The following is a 9,878-nucleotide window of genomic DNA, read 5'->3' as shown; positions in this document are numbered from 1 at the left end:
TTCTTGTAGACACCGAGTTTAATGTTGAAACATAAACACAATTAGATCGTCATCCCACACACACATAAGCGTAAATGTCTGCTAAAGAACAGAGTCAAGGAGTTTCGAGATTGGTGATGTTATTACAGATGCCACTATAGGCACACAAAAGAATATTTCACCTTAATGAGATACACAAGGTGTCAAATCTGAGGTTTATCTAGGATGGGTTGGGAGTACAATCATCCTCGTAACCATCCAACTACGGGTTGTTGGTGCTCATCCAGTAGCTTGTTGGACTTTCAAAAGTATATTCTAATTCAAGAAAAGTTGCTCTGACCTCATCTATCCTTCTGACAAATTGTATTCTCTGTTATGCATGTTACACAGGCATGACTAAACGACCTTTCTTGAAGGAAAATTGCATGTTACCTGAGCGTTGACTTCATCATTGTTTCTCGGTCTTTGGTAGATGATGATACAATGTGGATCCTTCTGTTACTCCCGCGGTAGAAAAGTGCATCATGTAAACTAACTATATCTACAAACTATGCATGCCCTGCGTACTTGATGTGCAATTCATGATATTTTCTTGTCATTAAGCCATGACCTAGCTATCTTGTAATGGTATCGTACCAATAATCACGGTGTGTAGTGTGGTTCCCTCTCCTAGGTGTTGAAACCTCATATCACTTCATTATTACATAATTGTGCGTATCAATGATGAACTTAAAAGCCAGTCCAGTGATAGGCACAACGTCGGTCACTTCTGTTTCGTCATTGGTATCAATGAGCTCAAGACCTCACTCTAGTGCCATTGGTAATGAAATACCCATGGCGAGCGCCACACTTGTCATTGCTAATGTATACATGAAACAAGAAAAAGCTCAATGGGCTGCACCAAGCCCACACCCATGTGTTATCCACTGTCCATATGTGTGACAGGAGAATGAGGATATGCTCAATGTTTGTGACTAGTGGCTCGATGTCTCCATCGCCGAGGTCATCGCTCGCTGTGGGGGCATAGCATGGACCTTCCGTACACTCTCGTGCCCCCTTGCTGCAGAATCTAACAGCTGCGAGGTCGGTGATAGTTGTTAGGAGGAACAAAGCGACATCCGCGTAAACGTCCACTGTCAAGAGGGAGAAAGGGAGATGGTAACCTCGTCGTGGACGTTGTCCTCGCCATCTCCTCGACACCATAGTGGATCGCGTTGCCAACTGTAAGAACTTTGGGAGGTGGCGATTGGTGAATGAAGAGCTTGAACTCGTCGTTGCCAATGGTGGGGATCATGGAGCCAACATGGCCGAGCGCCTCGAGTTCCATGTCCACCATGGGGGAGAGGAAACCGATGAGGTGGTTGACGAGGTAGCTGTCGAGCCTCCACCTGCGCCGCGCACTTGGCGTGGTACCGCTCAACTGCCAAGGATGGCCTGCCACTGCGGCCGCCGCCGAGCGCCGTGGTTGCCACACACCGCTTTGGGGTTTTATGGGGGGAAGTTGGTCGATGGGGTGGTCTTGCTAGGTTCAGATCCAGATCTGAGATGGTTGGTGAGTGGTGATGCAAGGGAGAGTTGGGGCTCGGGATATGGTGCTCTGGCATGGGTGTGGATAAGGAAGAAATCGTGAGTGTGCACTGCGATGGGTTTTATGTCACGACCGGTTTTCCAATAAAAATATTTATTGAAAAGCCAATCTTTTAAGTCCAGTACGAGAGAAATCCTCCACACTGGCAGACAAATTCTTGATACAATAAGCCAGTAGCATAAAATATATTACAGGGTCGAACTACGGTTGCTCAACCAAATTATTACAAGCACGCCAATAATCATACATAATGGCGGACAGAACACAGTGGTGTGGATACATACTACTGACTCAAGGATAGGCTGGTGGTGGAAAAACACAGCGGGGAGAGAAAGACAAGACTCTACGTCTGTCATCTCATTTAGCGTCGAGGAGAGGCTCGATGAATTTATTTGGTAGCGGAAGCGGATATAAAACAGTGGCCAAAACCAGGGTCGCACAAGACTGACTGGGACTCCTCTAAGTGTCGGGCTCGCTATCGAACTCTTCATCCATGAGATCGCCTTCGTCAGCATCTGGCCAAATCAACAAGCCAGTGAGTACTTTGAAAGTACTCGCAAGACAGTTCGGACGTAAGATATAACAAATGCATGCATGGATGCAACATGATTAATTCCTTAATGCGCAATAAATAAAACTGGCATAACGGGTAAGTAAAAAGGGAAAACGGCGGTAGTCCGCCTGAAATTCCACAGAACATAAATAAGGACCGATCGGGTGTCTGAAGCGACGCCTCGAAAGGTGAACAAATAAAAATAAGGAAAAAGATGCCACAGTCGGGCATCTTAGCGACACCACATAAAGGGCTTTTAAAAGAAATGCCACGGTCGGACGTCTGAGCGACATCGCAGAAAGGGCTTTAAAGAGAAATGCCACAGTCGGACGTCTGAGCGACATCACATAAAGGGCTTTAAAAGAAATGCCACAGTCGGACGTCTGAGCGACATCGCAGAAAGGGCTTTAAAAGAAATGCCACAGTTGGACGTCTGAGCGACATCACATAAAGGGCTTTAAAAAGAAATGCCACAGTCGGACGTCTGAGCGACATCGCAGAAAGAGCTTTTAAAAGAAATGCCACAGTCGGACGTCTGAGCGACATCACATAAAGGGCTTTTATTCACAAGTAAATAATACTCATAATAAACATCCAATTCATGAAAACAAACGGGTTAGTCTATCCACAGGAGTGATCATTTAACTGGACTTAGCACTCATGCGATTCACCGGAGTCTCTGTCATCAAAGCTGACAATTGATTAGGATAAGAAGGAACGAAACTTGAAATGGAAGAGATGATTTGGAGGAATATATGACTCTGCAGAGTTTGTAAAAAAAATTTCCCACAGTCAACGGATTTCCGTAGTCACGAAGGACTAGTTCCGTTTACGGTATTTCAGAAGAAAACACAGCTAACCGGTACACACCCATCCTACCTCTCGATGCTAGGAATCACCCTAGTCATCGTCCAAGAAAAACTTTTGAGACGGGGAGATCACAATCTCGAATAGCATGGGATCAAATTTATATACGCGTGCTCTAAGGGGTGCCCCCCTCTCGGTCCCAACCGGAAACACCCATGCCCCCTGACCGGATGACTGGCTTTAATCCAGGGCCATGGAACCATCATCACGGCCTCTCCTCTTTGGTGTGTACCATGAAAGTGGTTTGGAACTTACTAAACCATATTCCTTGCGGAAAACATGTGGTAGTACAAGGAAGGAAATGATAGGTACTGGACCGATATGGTTTGACACTGAAGTCACATAGTCTGGCGTAAGACTGGCATGCTACAACACTGCCGTCGTACCCATCCTCATGCCAACACATGGCCATTCATATTCACATTCATCCACGTATGGATCATCGAACTCACTTACCTCATTATCACATAAAATAACGTTCATCGGTATACTCACCGGCATGCCATGAAACTAACTAAATGCAAAACATGCCAAGACACTCATCATATCAAAAGTTCAAACATGCTTGCCTGGTTCAGAGTAGTCGGAGCCTAGCTCGGTGAAGTTCGCGGCTCCGTCACCTCCTTCGGTATCTACGTTTAAAGAAGATATATGCGCTAACGTAAATACCAAGGAGAGCACAGAAGGTAAACCAAATATTTTTCAAATAAATCTGATAAAAAACTAGACAAAATTTTAAAGAGAACAGAAAAAGAATCAATCAAAAATACTTTTCTGATTAAAAGTTATAAGGGTTTTTGTCCAGGGACTTATCCGTAATGAAACAGAAGATTTCCAGGGGCTAGTTTATAAAAGCAGAAAACGCTTCGGTAGCGATTACACCAGCCCGAAGAGAAAACGTATTTGGCAGAAGGCGTTTTCAGATAACGCTTCGTTTAGAAAGGACAGAGAGGCTGACAGCGGGTCCCACTTGTCATGTTTAAATTTCAAATGGGAGGGACGAGGCTCGTCGGCGCCCGAGAGCTGCTGTGGTCGCCGGCGGCGATCCACGACGAGGCATGGGGATTAGAGGTTACCAATGAGCTCACTGTGTCCTTCCGCAACGGTGGGTGGTGGTGTTGGTCGCCGGTGAGCAGTACGTCGACGGCGGTCTCAACTCCGGCGGACGGTGGTTCGGGCGTGGATGGAGCTCGTCGGAGAGGGCTGCAAAGATTAAATTGAGGTGGGGTTAGACTACTGGGAGCAAGAGAGGGCTACGGACGAGGTTTGGGCGCCGGAGGTGGCCTCACCGAAGTGAATCGAGCTGGAGGCCGAGGCGGATCGGGGTGGCCGGAGCCGGGGAAGGAGACCTCCTCGAGGTCCTCCCAGTGGCCTGGCGGGGTGTTGGTGAGTAGTGGGGGTGCTGCGTGCACGAGAGTGAGCTCGGGACCCCCTTATATAGGCGGTCCGAGGCGGTTGCCGTGAACGGAGATTTCCGGCGAGCGATTACGGTGGCGCAGTGCTCGGTCGGGGTGGTTAGGGAGTCGAGCGTCATCACGGAGGTTCAAAGGGTCCATTTTTGTGCTAAGCTGGCCGGGGTTTGGGCGTTTGGGTCGAGCTCGATGAAACGGGGTGGCGCGGGCCCGTCGGCGGCAGAGAGCGCTCTCCGTGCGTGCTGCGCCATGGCGACGGTGCCGCATGCATGCGCTGGCACGGAGAAGGCCACGCGGAGCCACCAGAAGATTTGGGCGGTGCCGAACGGCGTTGCGCGCCCGTTCTCCTCCCTGTCGGCCGTTACGGGGAGCCGGCCGCCGCAAGATACGCTGGCGCAGGCGGGCCAGGGCGCCACCGACGCCAGGGTCGCGCCAAGTGCGCGTGTGAAGCTTCGGACAAGCAAATGAGGCCGCGAGCAACGTGCCAAGTGCACTGTGGCCGCGTGACTGAAACTGTCGAAACTGAAGATGACACTGAAACTGAATTTCTGAACATTGAACAGTAACAGTGCCCACAAGGTGTTCGACCGAATGAAATTGGCCTCTGGTGATTTTTCCTTGAGCTGATTTTTGGTGGGGTGGCTTCTCCTTGCTCAAATAGGCTGCCTGAATTTTGGTGGAATTTTTGGAGGAGTGTAGATATGAATTTCACCAAATTTGGCAAATCTGGTCCAAACTTGCAGAGACTGATTTTGAAAAATTTGAAAAGAGGAGGAGTGGATCAAGATGGTTCTGGGTTATGGGTTCAAAGGACAATCCAGGAGAATTGGTTTGAGGTCAAAACTCAAATGCAATAGGGCACTTGCTTTGAAAATCTCTCAGGCTCCAAATAATTTTCAGAATTGAATTGAGGGAAAAATAATTGGAATAAAAATCCAAAACCAGTTTGGATTAGTTGGGACAGAGAATTTAGGTTGATCACAAGTTGTAGCGGAGGTTTTGGAGGGGTTTTACCACATGGGCCAGAATGCCAAGTCATGGTGGTTCCAAGATATGAAAATCCCAAATTTCCTGGAGTTTCTTTTTTTAAAAGAAAAAGATTAAACTCCCAAAAATAATTTTGAGAGAGAACCAACAGAGAAGAAGTTTCAAAAGGTCAAACACCAAAGTTTGAAGCCAGAATAAAAACCTTGCCAAAGAAAAGAAAGTCTCTTAAGAGGAAGGTTTTCTGGAAATTTTTAAATGGCCTCTTTTCAAAAACCACAAAGTTTTTGCTGAAAACCAAAGTAAAAATTTTGGAGTGTCACAACACCTACCCCCTTAAGAAAAATCTCGTCCCCGAGATTTCAGCTGATCCTTAAATAAGTGTGGATGCTCTGTCCGAAGAAAATCCTCGCTTTCCCAGGTTGCTTCACTGTCGGTGTGATTGCTCCACTGGACTTTGAAAAACTTGATGGTTTTCTGTCAGGTCCTCCTTTCAGACTCCTCTAATATTCTTATGGGACGTTCTCGATAAGTGAGGTCTGGCTGTATGTCAATGTTCTCATGAGATACTTGTTTCTCTGGGTTGCTTACGCACTTCCTTAATTGAGAGACGTGGAACACGTCGTGAATGTCGGACAAGTCTTCGGGTAAGTCTAGCTGGTAGGCTACAGTGCCTCTTCGTGCCACTATGCAAAATGGTCCAATGAATCTTGGTGCTAATTTTCCTTTAATCTTAAACCGCTGCAATCCTCTCATCGGGGATACTCTCAAGTATACGAATTCACCGGGTTCGAAGCTGACCCTACGATGTTTCTGATCATAATAACTTTTCTGTCGACTTTGAGCGGTCTTAAGTCGGTCCCTGATTAGCTTGACTTTTCCTCGGCTTCTCTGAGCATATCTGGTCCGAAGATGCGGCTGTCTCCGGTCTCTGACCAATTTAACGGGGTACGACATCTCCTTCCGTATAGGGCTTCGAAAGGAGCCATTTGCAGGCTGGCCTGGTAACTGTTGTTGTATGCGAACTCGGCATATGGCAGGCTGTCCTCCCAACTGGTTCCATAGGTGAGGACACATGCTCTCAACATGTCTTCTAAAACTTGGTTTACGCGTTCTGTTTGTCCATCAGTCTGAGGATGGTATGCGGTACTGAAGGCTAGTTGGGTTCCCAGAGCCTGTTGTAATTGCTCCCAAAATCTTGAGACGAAATGAGTGCCTCTGTCGGAAATTATAGTCTTCGGGACACCGTGCAGACAGACTATGCGGGAAAGATAAATTCTGGCAAGCCTCTGAGTGGTGTAGGTTGTCTTCACTGGAATAAAGTGTGCTACTTTGGTCAACCTGTCAGTGATGACCCATATGGCATCATTCCCGTGTCGTGACCGAGGTAATCCGACAATAAAATCCATCCCTATTTCATCCCATTTCCACTCAGGTATTTTGTTAGGTTGCAGTAGTCCGGCTGGTCTCTGATGTTCAGCTTTTATGCGTTGACACGAGTCGCAGCATGCAATGAAAGCGGCTATGTCCCTCTTCATACCGTGCCACCAAAATCTTTCCTGAATATCCTTATACATTTTGGTTCCTCCAGGGTGGATCGAATATGGAGTGGTGTGTGCTTCAGTTAAAACTTGCTGTTTAAGGTCTTCTATGTTTGGCACGCATAGCCTTTCTCCGTACCATAATATTCCTTCATTGTCTATGACGAATTCCGAGGCCTTGCCCATACTCAACTTCCTTTTAATTCCTTCAATGCTGGGGTGACCGGACTGGGCCTCTTTAATTTTCTCCACAAGGTGTGGTTGTATTTCCAAGTTTGATATGGTGCCTTCTGCAACCATTATCAAGTTGAGCTTGACAAATTCTTGATGGAATTCGGGCCACAAGCTGTGCAGATAGTTCCCGTCGGAGCTGGGGTTCCGACTCAGGGCATCGTCCACTACGTTTGCTTTCCCTGGATGGTAATGGATACCAACATCATAATCCTTTACCAATTCTAACCAGCGGCGTTGCCGTAAATTTAGTTCTGGCTGCGTAAAAATGTATTTGAGGCTTTTGTGATCCGTATATATCTCACATCGATTCCCAAGTAGAAAATGCCTCCATTCCTTGAGTGCATGAATAACTGCTGCCATTTCTAAATCATGAGTGGGATAATTTTCCTCGTGTTTGCGAAGTTGCCTTGAAGCGTAGGCGACAACCTTGCCTTCTTGCATCAACACGCATCCGAGACCCTTTCTGGATGCGTCACAAAATACTTCAAAATTCTTGTGTATATCGGGTACAATTAATACTGGTGCTGTTGTTAACTTCTGCTTTAGCTCTTGGAAGCTTTTCTCGCAGGCTTCTGTCCATTCAAACTTCTTATCTTTCTTGAGTAACTGTGTCATAGGCTTGGATATGGTGGAAAATCCTTCAATAAATCTGCGGTAATACCCTGCCATTCCCAAGAAACTTCGTATGTCTGTTACGCTGGCTGGTGACTTCCAGTCGAGTACGGCCTTGACTTTCTCTGGGTCCACTGCTATACCGTCTTGAGTCAGCACGTGGCCTAGAAAACCTACTTGTCTTAGCCAAAATTCGCACTTGCTGAACTTGGCATACAATTGGTGTTTCCTTAGCTCTCCTAGTACAATCCTGAGATGTTCTGCGTGCTCTTCTGGTGTTTTGGAGTATACCAGAATATCGTCGATGAATACTACGACGAATTTGTCCATAAACTTCATAAATACTTTGTTCATGAGGTGAACAAAATATGCCGGGGCGTTAGTTAATCCAAATGGCATCACTGTGAACTCGTACAGTCCATATCTGGAGGTGAAGGCTGTTTTGAGGATATCTTCCGTTCGTACCTTCAATTGATGGTATCCTGACCTTAAGTCAATCTTTGAGAATACCTTGGCCTGAGCAAGTTGATCAAACAAATCATTTATCCTTGGCATCGGGTATTTGTTTTTGACTGTGACCATGTTAAGTGCTCAATAGTCGATACACAATCTCAGCGTTCCATCCTTCTTCTTGGCAAATAAAATTGGTGATCCCCAAGGTGAGGAGCTGGCCCGAATGTACCCTTTATCCAGTAATTCCTTTATCTGCTTCTTCAATTCGATCAACTCGGATGGTGCCATTCTGTATGGTTTCTTGTATATGGGGGTGGTTCCTGGTGCTAGCTCAATGCGGAATTCTATTTCTCGATCTGGTGGCATGCCTGGCAGCTCTTCAGGGAATACATCTGGAAATTCACACACTACTGGAACCTTGTTTAGCTCAGAAACGTCCACCTTATTTAATCTCGGTTGCCGGGGTCTTTTTCCTTCCTTGGCTGATACTCTTATTGTCTTCCCTTGGTGGTGTGTGAGAATCACGGTCCTGTTGAAACAGTCTATAAAACCTTTATTGGTGGTTAGCCAATCCATCCCTAGGATGACATCCAGCCCTTTATTTTCCAATACAATAAGATTTGCGTAAAACTCCAATCCTTCAAACTCAATGACCACATTCTGACAGTAATTCTGAGAAACTTGCTGAATCCCGGGGGACTTGATTATTATGGATTTCTCCAAAGGAAGCATCGAAAAATTATTTTGCAAAGCAAAACTTTTCGAGATGAAAGAGTGAGAAGCTCCAGAATCAAACAAAACCATTGCAGGTATTGTGTTGACAGGAAACGTACCGAGTACGATATCCGAAGCATTTTGTGCCTCCTCTTTGGTTACGTGGTTCAGATGACCCTTCCTGTGGTTATTGTTGGGATTGAAATTGTTTCGTTTGGGCGCTGAATTATTGCTGTCGTTGTTCGGCTTTGGGGTTGAGTTCCTTGGCTTGGGGCACTGTTTGGCATAGTGCCCTTCTTCTCCACAAGCGTAACAAGTAACGCCGGGGCGATAGGTGAATTCCTTGTCCCTTGCATGAAAATTATTGATTGGGCGTGAGACATTGGATGAGAATTTGGGTGTCCCACCCTTTTTAAAATCTACCTTGCTTCGGTGATTGCGAGTGTGGTTAGTCTGGTCCCTTTTTCGCTTGCGGATATCTTCCAGACTGCGTCTCTCATTTTCCAGAGTAATGGCCTTGTCCACCAGCGTTTTAAAATCAGGAAAAGTGTGCACGACCAGTTGGCATTTAAGTGCGGGCGCCAGACCATCAAGGAATTTCTCCATCTTCTTGATTTCAGTCATACGCTCCTCATTGGCGTAGCGGGATAATAGGGTAAATTGACTGTTGTAATCTGACACTGTCATGTTTCTTTGTTTGAGGTCATCAAATTCTCTCTTCTTGATTTTCATAATACTCTTAGGAATATGTGCACCACGGAAACCTTCCTTGAAATCATCCCAGGTTATGTCATTTTCGTTGGGATGCATGTGCAGAAAATTCTCCCACCACGATGCGGCTGCTCCTATGAGATAGTGTGGAGCATATAGTACTTTCTCGAGATCTGAACACTTTGCAATAATTAATTTCCTCTCCATATCTCGAAGCCAGTCCTCGGCTT

This window comes from Triticum aestivum, chromosome 6B, assembly GCF_018294505.1.
Source record: "Triticum aestivum cultivar Chinese Spring chromosome 6B, IWGSC CS RefSeq v2.1, whole genome shotgun sequence".
NCBI classification, from domain to species: domain Eukaryota; kingdom Viridiplantae; phylum Streptophyta; class Magnoliopsida; order Poales; family Poaceae; genus Triticum; species Triticum aestivum.
Note: the sequence above shows the minus strand (reverse complement) of the source record.